Below are 12,155 nucleotides of genomic sequence, written 5' to 3' on the forward strand. Positions count from 1 at the left end.
ACCATCTCTGTTCTGTTGACATTAAACAACTGGTTTCCCTGGCTTCATTTCCTAAACTATAGGTATTGGAAGGTGAGGAGAGAAATCAGCTAACATCTATGCCATCAAGTCTCCAGCATGAGATTGTGTGAAACTTCTGTTCTTACTCTCCCCCCTGCCGTTATCCTACTATATAAGGAACCACAATCTATAGATCTGAGTGCGCCACTTCTATTCTTTCAAATGGGATGGCTGCCTAGAGCGGCTGTGGGCAGAATGGATTGCTGTGAACCTTTATATCAAGCTGTGAAAACGAACGGAAAACATAATACAGAAAATCACACTCTGGTCCGTGTCTTGACTTGACTAGTTCCGTGTTTCGTCAGGAAATCCTGTGCTGCTGCGATGCATTACTGTGCTGCTGCCGATTCCAGAACTGCCTGATATCAGATGTTGGAGCCCAGCTTACAGCAAAGAGGGAGATCTGCAGCCTCATTTCCAAGCAAGTTTACTTAAGAAGTGCAAGCCTGCTAATTTCAACAGTACTTCCAGTAAAAGCACGAGGATAAATGCAATTTTAATTTCTTGTCCCTAAATCCAGTGCTGTGGCCTAGCCGTGATGAAAGCAAAGTTACAAAGAGGTGTGTTTTGTGTGTGTGTGTGTCATTATTTATATTACTTGCAAAATTTTGAACATAATAGATCTAGCGGCTTGTTTTTAGCAAAGTTTATTTTAATTATCTTTCACAGGAGGCAAAGAAGTGCAAATAACTTCTGATTTAGTAGCTCAGCTTCAGAAGGCTATTTTAGGCAAGCTATTCAAGAGTTGCATGTCGATGTCCCCAGGGCCACCCCAATAACTCACATATCACGCAGAATTTTTGTTTAAGGTTTTTGGCATAATTTTGGCCACAACTTTATTAAAATACAAAAATGTGAGTGGTTGCTTAGGCATTGGTTGCGACTATCTGCCCCCCCATAGGGGACAGACTGACATTCCACACGATGCGAAAGTCAGAAAAGGGGAATACATTTTGGGGGTAGCGACGGAGCAGGGAACCTGCCCTCAGCCCTCCCCAAATGCAACCAGGAGCTCATTGCTATGGCCCGAGCCCCCTTGACAGAGTGGACGAGCAATAGTTAGCCCCTGATTCCTTTAACGGAATCCCTTGCAGCAGCAGTATTAGAGGGGCAGGCACAGCCAATCCATGCCCCTCAACCAACCAAACCATAAACCAATGCCTAACCGCAACCTTACAAGTTGTGACAATTTGCTACGCAGTAGGCAAAAACCAAATGGCCCCAGCCAATCAGCCAGATGGACAAAATTCCTACCGGGCCCCTGCCCCAAGAGCAGACGACCCCATGACAGGCATAGCAAGGTCAAAGCGAACAACCCTAATTCTAGGGAGGGGGGGGACGGGCAATCCGATGCACGGGCGAAAAAAGGAAGCCCTAGCCTCGTGCAAGGAGTTTTAGCATTTATGGCTGTCAATCAACAAATGGCAACATTAACTTCTTCCCAACAACAAGGTGAAGCCCCAATCGCATCAGTGGCCAACCATCAATTAGCCCGCCCCCAACTTTGGAGTGTCCTGGTGGCCCCCACCGCAACACAGGCTCTCCATGAAGGAGAACACACTTAATAGAACTATGGTTACTGCATCAAAGCAACAGATATCCATTCAGAGACAGAATAGAAGATCAGTCATCCCCATTCATAGAAAATAATCTCATTTTTAATATACTGTCCGATCCTGAATCTATTGCATGTCTGGAAGACCCATCTGTGAATCTACTTTTTTATCATTTTCCTGCAGCATTCCATTAGCGTTGCATGTGCAAAACAGCTATTTCATGTACACAGTGGCATACAAACTAGGTATTTGGACAGTCCAGACAAATATATTCTATTGTTCTTACAGCTGCCAGCTTTTTAGCTGGTCCTTATTCCTGTGGCTATGATGTGTGGAGGTGTTTATCTTCCTGCCATCATTATTATCACCTGCTGATCATCTTTAGGTTGAGCTCCCATTTAAGGCATAAGGACAGACCAGAACATTTTCTTTTCCTGGTCAGCTGGAAACTCACATTAATCACTGGAACTGTGAATATATTTGAGGGCCAAGCTTTGGTGATCATTGCCACAAATTACCGTATTTTTTGCCCTATAGGACGCACTTTTTCCCCTCCAAAAATGAAGAGGAAATCTGGGTGCGTCCTATGGGGCGAATGCAGGCTTTCGCTGAAGCTTGGGGAGTGAGAGGGGTTGGTGCGCACCGACCCCTCTCGCTCTCCAGGCTTCAGGAAGACATCCGCAGCCTAGGCAGCCCTGTGGGAGGTCCCGCAGGGCTGTCTAGGCTGTGGATAGCAGCCTGCTTCCCGGAGCGTCGGGCGCCCTGAAAGCAGAGCGCCCGGCGTTTCGGGAACACATCCGCAGTCTAGGCAGCCCCACAGGGCTGTCTAGGCTGCGGATAGCAGCCTGCTTCCTGGAGCGTCGGGCGCCCTGAAAGCAGAGCGCCCAGCGCTTCGGGTACACACCCGCAGCCTAGGCAGCCCTGTGGGAGGTCCCGCAGGGATGTCTAGGCTGCGGATAGCAGCCTGCCGCCTGGCGTGAGGGGCACCCTGAAGCAGAGCGCCCCTCACGCCGGACAGACATCCGCAGCGTGGGGAGCCCTGCAGGAGTTCCCCGCAGGGCTCCCCACGCTGCGGATAGCAGCCTGCCGCCTGGCGGGCGGGGCACGCTGAAGCAGAGCGCCCCGCGCGCTGGGCAGACATCGGCCAGCCCCACAAGCTCGGGGGACAGCAGGGAGGCGCAACGCCGCCATCCCGCTGTTCCTTGACCTGCTTCGGTTTCCCCGACCTGGTTTTGGGGGGGGAAATAAAGGGGGGGATTCCTTTATTTCCCCCCCCCAAAAAAAACTAGGTGCGTCCTATGGGACGAAAAATACGGTAAATCCTGGAAGCTTGTCCAAGCAAGAATACACCAACACTCTACCACAAAAACCTGCAGTTTTATGAAGAAATCAGAGGGGCTTGAGATGGATAATGGGTCGTGAATTGTACTGCAGCTATTAAACAGAATCTTGATTCTGCCTCTGCTTACACTGATATCACTTAATCAAATTAAAACACAATTGTATTCATTTTGTCTGTGTGCCTGTCCAGAAAATTGCTAAATGTTGAAATACCAGGAGGATGAACTCTTTTGTCAGCTAGCCAACAAAAACCAAACAAGCATTCTTTTGCAAAGTGAGTTCTCCTGGTGGTTCGCTTTAGAAGCAATTAGACAGCATAAATAATTAGAACTTCTGGTTGTGTAAATAATTGAGGATTGTCTAAAAAGAACATTTTATGCTCATTATCCTTAATTGAAGCTAAGTATTATTATACAAAATAAGAGGGTAAGAGTCTGTCTTGAGGACTGGGGAACACTTTCTTGATAATATACTGGTTATAAACCCAGGGAGGGGGGGGGAGAGAGAGAGAGAGAGAGAGAGAGAGAGAGAGAGAGAGAGAGCGCGCCATGGAGGGATAGGAAGAGAGACTGAGCAAGATACATTACTGTTACTGAAATGAATGGATGATTAATTAGGGCACTCACTGATGAGAAGATATGGAGCAGTCTTTAGAGATTCTAATGTCAACCTTTAAAAAAAAATCCTAGATGATAATCACATCTGTAATGAAATCAATTTATGGTAGTTTCAAATTTGGATTCCATAGACAAATGGAAGACATTAATAAGAGGAAGACAGGGAATTTGTGTATCCCAAACAACTCATTCACCTACAATGCTGATCACATTTATTATAAACCACTCTTCTTGCCACAAGAGTCCAGGGCAGCTAATAATAAATAATACGGTTCTGAATCATAGTCTCCAATTGCCACGAAAATGCCAAGACCTTCATGAAAACCCTTGAGCCATGGTGGCTTCTCACTTTGTCATGCAGGGTCCCAGATTCCCAATGCAAGTCTTTCCTTCTCCTCCTCCCCACTCAAAAAACTCAAATCTTTCTCCAACTTTTCATTCATTGCTCCTTCCATCTCCTGGTCAGGCAAAGAGAGAAGCACCAACCTACTTGGGGTTCTCATTTTGCAAGCTCTTAGGAGATGCTCAGCAACATCACACACAATGGGGAGGGTCTGCACTGCATCCAAATCCACCTTCTTTGCATTGCTGTCTCACCTTTCATTGCCAGTTTCGTTTGGGAGCCGTCTCTGGGCCGTCGCCACCTGTGTGTGTCACAGGTATTTCTTCATTGGCTCCTGCTTTGAGAGAGATGCAGAGAGATCTAACCCTGCAGTTTGGCTCTCTCTCTCTGGCTTAAAATGAACCAGAATAGATTCCTAGGGACGTGGGTGGCACTGTGGGTTAAACCACAGAGCCTAGGACTTGCCGATCAGAAGGCCGACGGTTCAAATCCCCGCGATGGGGTGAGCTCCCATTCCTCGGTCCCTGCTCCTGCCAACCTAGCAGTTTGAAAGCACGTTGAAGTGCAAGTAGATAAATAGGTACTGCTCTGCCAGGAAGGTAAACGGCGTTTCCGTGCGCTGCTCTGGTTCACCAGAAGTGGCTTAGTCATGCTGGCCACATGACCCGGAAGCTGTACACCGGCTCCCTCAGCCAATAAAGTGAGATGAGCTTCGCAACCCCAAAGTCGGCCATGACTGGACCTAATGGTCAGGGGTCCCTTTACCCTTTACCTTTAGAGTCCTAGAGAGGTAGAGAATTTAGGGAGATGAGGGAGGGGGGTCCTCTGGAGCAAAAAGGCCTCCCTCCAAAGTACCTACCTGCCTGGCTTCTCCCATGGATCGGGAAAAGACATTGATCTCTCCCTTGAAATGAATCAGTGGTGCCTTCTGAAATCTGATGGTTCTCCCCATTTTGTGCATTGGGGTGGAGTCCCAGGGCAACTGGGGGAGGAGGTCCTGGGGGGGGGTCTGTGCAGCTGATCCATCCAAGATTCACCACAACACTAGGAAGCTGCAGATGCTTGCATATTCCTAATTTGCTCAGAAGTTTGAGACGATAAAAAGGAGATGTTTATGTATCCCCAAGGCTCACAAGTTTATATGTCCCTGGATATATACATATCATATCATATCATATCATATCATATCATATCATATCATATCATATCATATCATATCATCATATACCTGCACAATCACAGCAATAATGTTGTTCAAAGTTATCATACTTCCAAAATAATCCTAAATGCATGATGACTTCACATAGTCTCCACACAGACGCGCACACACACACACGCGCGCGCGCGCACACACACACACACGCGCGCGCGCACACACACACACACACACACACACAGTTGTATTTATTGATTTGGGGTTTTCTTTTCCCCTCGGGCTTCCCTAAATGCAATGCATAAATTCAAAGATTTCTGTGCTTAAAATACGGCAGTTTCAAGTGTTTCCTCTAATAGCTTTTGTACTTGACCAGGAAGAAATGCTCAGGCAGTGATGCAGATCAGAAGGTCCCTATTTTCATCTGAGGGATGTTGGAGGGTATTTTGAGTGCAAAGTAAAAAGAACAGTACCAAGTGCAGCCGACAAGTGAGTGTTAAACAAGTTGTTTTAGGTCATTGGTTAGTTGCGGTTTGGTAGGAAGGTATGTTGCTGATATTAAGAGAAGTTCTCTGGCTTCCTGCCTGTCTCCAAGCACAATTCAAAGTGTAGGTGCTTGCCTTTTAAAAACCTAAATGAAGCAAAGTACTTGAAGGAATGGTTGCTCCCATAACCAGCCTGCCCATCCAGAGGGCATCTTCAGGCTCTTCTCTCTCTCTCTCTCTCTCTCTCTCTCTCTCTCTCTCTCTCTCTCAATTTAGAATATTCATTTAAACAACCTTAAAATATTACTGACTTCCCTTCTTCTCTTTCCATGGTTAATTTTATATAAACTTAACCAGGCTTCCTCAACCTTGGCCCTCCAGATGTTTTGAGACTACAATTCCCATCATCCCTGACCACTGGTCCTGCTAGCTAGGGATCGTGGGAGTTGTAGGCCAAAAACGTCTGGAGGGCCAAGGTTGAGGAAGCCTGAACTAAACCATTCAATATTCCATTATTACTTCCATCGAAACTTATTTACACTGTTGAATTTATCTTAATACTGCCAAGGTTTTCAAGTGTACAAAGTTCCCCCCCATATATTCAATAGACATTTTCCAATCTTCTTTAAATGAATGTTCTTCTTGTTCTCTTATTCTATGTGTTCAGTCTTCAAGCTGTGCATCAGCTTAAGTTGCCATTCTTCTTTAGTTGGGACCTTGCTCGTTTTCCATTTGGGGGCTAACAAAACATGGGCTGCTGTAGTGGCATACATAAATAACCTTTTTTTGACACCTGGGAATTTCCATCTGAATTATCCCCAACAAAAAGGACTCGGATTTTTGTGTGGGGTATTATTATTATTATTATTATTATTATTATTATTATTGAAAAGTGCTTTTAAACATTTTTTCAATTCATCATAAATTATTTCCCAATACTCTTTTACCCTTTCACAGGTCCACCACATATAAAAGAACGTACCCTCGACCTCATTGCAGCTCCAGTACTTATCTCATTCAATCTTATACATCTTAGCAAGCCTACTCGGAGTTAAATTCATCTGTAAATCATTTTCAAACTCTTCTCTAGGTCACCACCCCATCAAAGGTAAGAGCCTAATTGCAACAAGATGCAGAGCTGCCTTGGTGGTAGCAGCCTGTTTATGGAGTTCTATCCCCAGAGAAGGATCCATATTATTTTCTTTGGGGCACCAGAGCAATATGCATACATGCATATATAAATACATACTGCAGCTGGGTAGCTCACTTGGTTATAGCATGGTGCCAATAATTGTCAGGGACCGTGCTGAGGAGGGCTGCACTGAGGAAGAATGGTGGGAGCCACCCCCTCCCCCTGATCCTGAATCTTCCCAGGAGCACGAGGACAGTATAGATTTGGAACAGTGGTTTGCAGAAGCGCATAGTTCAGAAGGCAGAAGCTGGGAAATACTGGATGGGGAATAGCTAGGAGAAAAAACACTGGGAGAGAGAGGGCTAACAGATTCACAGTCTCTGGACAGCATTCACCTCCCCTTCTCCAAAGTCAAGGAGAGCTCAGAAAGTGTCAGAACAGAAAGCACAGAGGGTACAAGCTCAGATTACAAGACGTAGGAGTGACATAGATTAACAGGGACTGAAGGAGGTGAAATCCTTAACTGGGAGCACCACCATTTCTAGGAGACATGTTCTTTGTTCTCTCACTGTGAAGATTCTAACTGGTAAGGCGTTCCTTTTGTTTGATCCTTTGTTCACTGCCCTGGGGGAGGAAGCTGATTCCCTGAAGCCTCACAATAATGGTTGCTTACCCCTTTCACTAGGTGGGCACCTGGTTGCCATCCCAGGGCAGTAAGAACACAATGTACATGGCCAGGCTGCCATTGAGAGAATTCCCTTTGGCTTCCTGGCTCAGCTGCTGCAGTCCAAATTGGCCAATGTATGGCCTTATCTGAGGTGTGTGCCTTGGTGGCTGAAAGGGGCAATGGCTGCATGCCTGCCCGGGCAGCCAGCAAAGCATAAAAGCTGGCAGCGCCTTCCTACCTCAGCGCAATCAAGGTTGCAGATTTGAGCCCATAGGAGACAGCTGCATATTTCTGCATTGCAGGGGTCGGACTGGATGACGCTCAGGGTCCCTTCCAACTCTATGATTCTGAAATCACGCTATCTGTATGCTACCTATCCATAGCCAAAATAATGATCAGGCTGCCTTGCATCAAGGGGAAAAAAACATAATTACAAGCAGAACAAAATTACTCAACAACAATAAATAAAACTTCAAACTGAACCACTTCCACATAAATCAAAATTCCAGCTCTGCATTATCCTTCTCAAGCTACAGTGACTAGAGCTGTACGCAGTATTCCACATGTGGTTGCACTGTTGACTTCTGTAATGGCGTTACGATATTGGTAGGTTTTTGTTTCTGTTTTGTAATCTCTTTCCCAACGATCCCTAACATGGAATTTGTCTTTTTCACAGCTGAAAGAGGAGTAACAGTGTCCCCCGTGCCCCTCGATAGCCAAAAGCCTTCTGCTAAAAGTACCTCTTTGCACGTATAATAAACAGCAGGAGCTCTGATAAAATGAGGATTTTGCTTCCACCGACTGTCTTGCTTCATGAGGGAATAAGTGGAGAAAATGCCTGAAAGAGAGACCCACTTTAAGGATGATCTGTCTTTGAGCCTCATTACCTTGAGCGCCTGCCTTGGCTACAGGAGTCTGTGGGAGAGTAATGTTGCTAAGAGGAGGGGGGGGATGTTTCTCTCCCCTTTTAAAACCTGTAAAAGGCTAAACATGTTGCCAGAAGGAGTCTACAGTTCAGCTCCATTACTGTGCCTCCCTCATCAGGGAAGTTTTAAAGTATCCTGATGTTTCCTGGCTGTCCAACTAAATCGCTTCTCTGTTTGATATCCCACAGACTTTACAGTTCCTGCAAAGTACACTTCACAAATAAATCAGGCAGCTAGGTAACCGGATAGCTATTTTAAACAGCACGTTGTTAAGGTTTCTGTCCTTCGGATCTGTCAGCGCAAATTTGTAATGAATACTTTACCTGCATGGTTTGTCAGATTTAAGCGCAGTCATATTACTCCGTGGGGCAATTCATCAACTCACGCTTCATTCTTTTAGGAACTGGGTATTGGGTTTCCAGAAGAAGGAGAAATCAACGCCCTCCTCTTATAGGCTTCAGGCCACATATATTTAAATTATACAGGCTTGAGGGGAAAAAGGAAACAAGATAAAATTATAAAACTGCTTCAGTGTGTTCATCGTCAGCCTAAAACAGAGGTATGTAAACTTGCACATCAATGCACATCATTCCTGACCATTGCACCTGCCAACTGAGGCCGATGGGAGTTGAAGTCCAACAACATTCCTGCATTGCAGGAGGTTGGACTAGATGACCCTCGTGGTACCTTGAAACTCTACATTTCTTATTTCCTTATATATATATATATATATATATATATATATTATTAGATTTTCTGTTTTACAATTTAAAGTACTCATTTTACATCCTTAAGATACCAATGACTTCCCTTCTTCTCTTTCCATGGTTCATTTTACATATCATAAATCCCTGCATATTTTACAAAAACTATACCATTCAGTATTCCGTTATTGCATCCATCAAGATGTGTTTACGAGTCTGTGACTAGGAAATGCAGCGCAGCACCACTCTGATCTATGGGATTTATGCATTTCCGATTCAGTTTCCCTGCTCTTTCAAATTCCATTCAGCGTGAAGCAAAAGGAAAACTTCGCTGATAAAAATTCCAAAGCAACTGCTGTTGACAGTCACCATATGCAGATTGGAGGAGAGAAGAAGAGAAGAAGAAGAGTTTGGATTTGATATCCCGCTTTATCACTACCCTAAGGAGTCTCAAAGCGGCTAACAATCTCCTTTCCCTTCCTCCCCTACAACAAACACTCTGTGAGGTGAGTGGGGCTGAGAGACTTCAGAGAAGTGTGACTAGCCCAAGGTCACCCAGCAGCTGCATGTGGAGGAGCAGGGAATCAAACCCAGTTCACCAGATTACGAGTCCACTGCTCTTAACCACTACACCACACTGGAGAGAAATAGTGTGTGGTTCACACCGAATACTACAGATCAGACTCTGTCAGGAAATGGCTGGATACTGAGGAGTCGGCGGGGTGGGAGAGTGACTTGGAATAAGGGATTGGTGATCTGGGGGAGCCTGTAGCAGCTGGGAGACGAGAGGCAGAGGCAGGAGAAGCTGCAAAACTGGAGAGTGAAGAAGAGTTGAGGAAGCTTCTCGTGCTGTCTTCACCTCTCCTGCTCCACTGTCTCCCAGGACCAGAAGATGAGTGAAGTGGGAAGAACAGAAACAGGTTACACACCATAGGGGAGATACATAAGATGAGGTCAGGGGCAGGCCCTCTCTCTTGCAGAACCTGACTCATCAGGTGCCAACCTAGGAGTAGCTGAGACACATAGGACTGATGGACAAGCCTTTTCCTAACTTACAAGTCTACCTTTGACCAAAAAAAGAGTTAATTCCTCTCTCTGGACATTCTGTGCCTGCCAGCACCATGGCAGACTGTTTGCACAGAGGTATTAAAGAGTGGTGCTGTGGTCTAAACCACTGAGCCTCTTGGGGTCACCGATCAGAAGTCAACAGTTCATATCTCCATAACAGGGTGAGCTCCCATTGCTCTGTCCCAGCTCCTGCCAACCTAGCAATTTGAAAGCACACCAGTGCAAGTAGATAAACAGGTACCACTGTGGTGGGAAGGCTTTTCTGTGCGCTCTGGTTTCTGTCATGGTGTTCCATTGCTCCAGAAGCGGTTTAGTCATGCTGGCCACATGACCTGAAAAGCTGTATGCAGACAAACTCTGGCTCCCTTGGGCTGAAGTGAGATGAGCGCCGCAACCCCACAGTCAACTTTGACTGGATTTAACCATCCAGGGGTCCTTTACCTTTTAGCCTACAGAGGTATGGGACCCCTATTGCACTTGGGAAGTTGAGCTAAAGTTGAGAGTGTACCCTAATAAAGATTGATCCTAATAAAAGATTGGTCCTAATAAAGGTATTAATTGCTTCTAGTAAAGGTATTACCTTTTACCATTCATTAATTTCACAACTACCCGCAATTGTGAAACAGGATGAGGATGAGTATAAGTACAAAAAAATCATGCAGGTAATATATCACTATCACGATTGTGTGTGTGTGTTTGGGGAGGCAACATGTAGCTTAGCCTAGGGGAATAGTTCACTTAGGAACAAATGTTCAGAGCAACTTAGCTCGCAGATAAAGCCCTTCTTGATCTCTCTGAAATCTTTACTTCAGCAATAAGTCACAGGGTAAAGATCTGGAAAGAAGAAGATATTCTTCTCTCATTTCGAACGTCCCTTAGTCTTTTCACAGCTCAGCCTTAAGTGAAGGTTTGTGCTGATGTCTGTACACAGCTATCTGTCCCAAAGGCCTCATTCTGAAAATGCGGAGTGAATGCTGTGCTTCTCCTGTGAGAGCCTTAGTCTAAGTTGTGTCAGTCACTCAATAAAGGATTTGAACACTGACAACTTTTTCTATGTTTCTCAGTAAAGACAGAAGAATATGTCCTACACTGACAAATCTGGGTCTGGAAACATGGGTCATACCTGAATAGCTGTGGTGATGAATGTTGTGGCAAATGTATATTTGGCACAAAAGAAGTGTGCTGAGAGGGAGATTTTTCACCTATCTGAGAATCCCAGGGGGCAGGGATTGGCTGGGGACAAGGGTTGAAGGGGGAAAGTGGTGGCCAGGAGAAGAAAGAAGGACCACTTCCCCACTTCTTGTGTCACCCATTTAGATGGTAATTGTGAGAATTAGAGAACAAAATGGGGGGGGGGGGTATTCTTGAAGAATGAAAATCTTTTGTGGAATCTTTTAAAAAATATCATGATTCTGTTAAAACATATGCAGGATTTGAAGTATAGCAACAGATGAGAATTTGTAGTTCAATAATTTAGAACTGATATATAAAACATAAGGTTAAAATATAAGTAACACAGCAGCTTTATAAGGGAATAAAAGTACACCATGGGTGGATGGGAAGTCAAAGGATATGAGATTATTTGTTCTTATTGTATTTTAAGAGATTTTGTATTTGTAAAAACTGAAAATTTAATTTAAAATATTATAATGTAGATGGCTTCAGAAATGGATTAAGCTTTTCAATGTCTACTACTAACCTTGATGGTTATCTACTACCTACAGGATTAGAGGAAGCGTGTGTCTCTGAATAACAGTAGCAGGGGAACAAGGACCGTTGTCCTCAGGTCCTGCTTGTCGGCTTCCTATGAACATCTGGTTGGCCACTGTAGAAAAGAGGATGCTGGACTAGTTAGATCATTTGTCTGGTTTAGCAATTATTCTTATGTTCTTAACTGTTCAGTCATGACCAGGGTGCAAGTTTTCTGCTGAACTTCTACTTCATCACTTAGCACAAGAAAGTGAAAGAACACATACCTGCCAACATTTCTCTGATGAAAATAGGGATGTCCTATTCCATAATGATGATGATGATGATGATAATAATAATAATTTATTATTTGTACCCCGCCCATCTGGCTGGGTTTCCCCAGCCACTCTGGGC

At 44.8% G+C, this 12,155-nt stretch overlaps 1 long non-coding RNA gene across 1 annotated transcript; it reads left to right on the forward strand.

The window, feature by feature from the left end:
• The first annotated feature begins 554 nt into the window (after nucleotides 1-554).
• On the forward strand, nucleotides 555-8,783 carry LOC308475675. The gene is made up of 3 exons (XR_013985364.1): nucleotides 555-620; nucleotides 6,513-6,663; nucleotides 8,681-8,783. It is a non-coding gene; the product is annotated as an uncharacterized lncRNA (long non-coding RNA).
• Nucleotides 8,784-12,155: the final 3,372 nt, after the last annotated feature.

This window comes from Podarcis pityusensis (genome assembly GCF_964106645.2).
Source record: "Podarcis pityusensis genome assembly, chromosome: 4".
NCBI lineage: Eukaryota > Metazoa > Chordata > Lepidosauria > Squamata > Lacertidae > Podarcis > Podarcis pityusensis.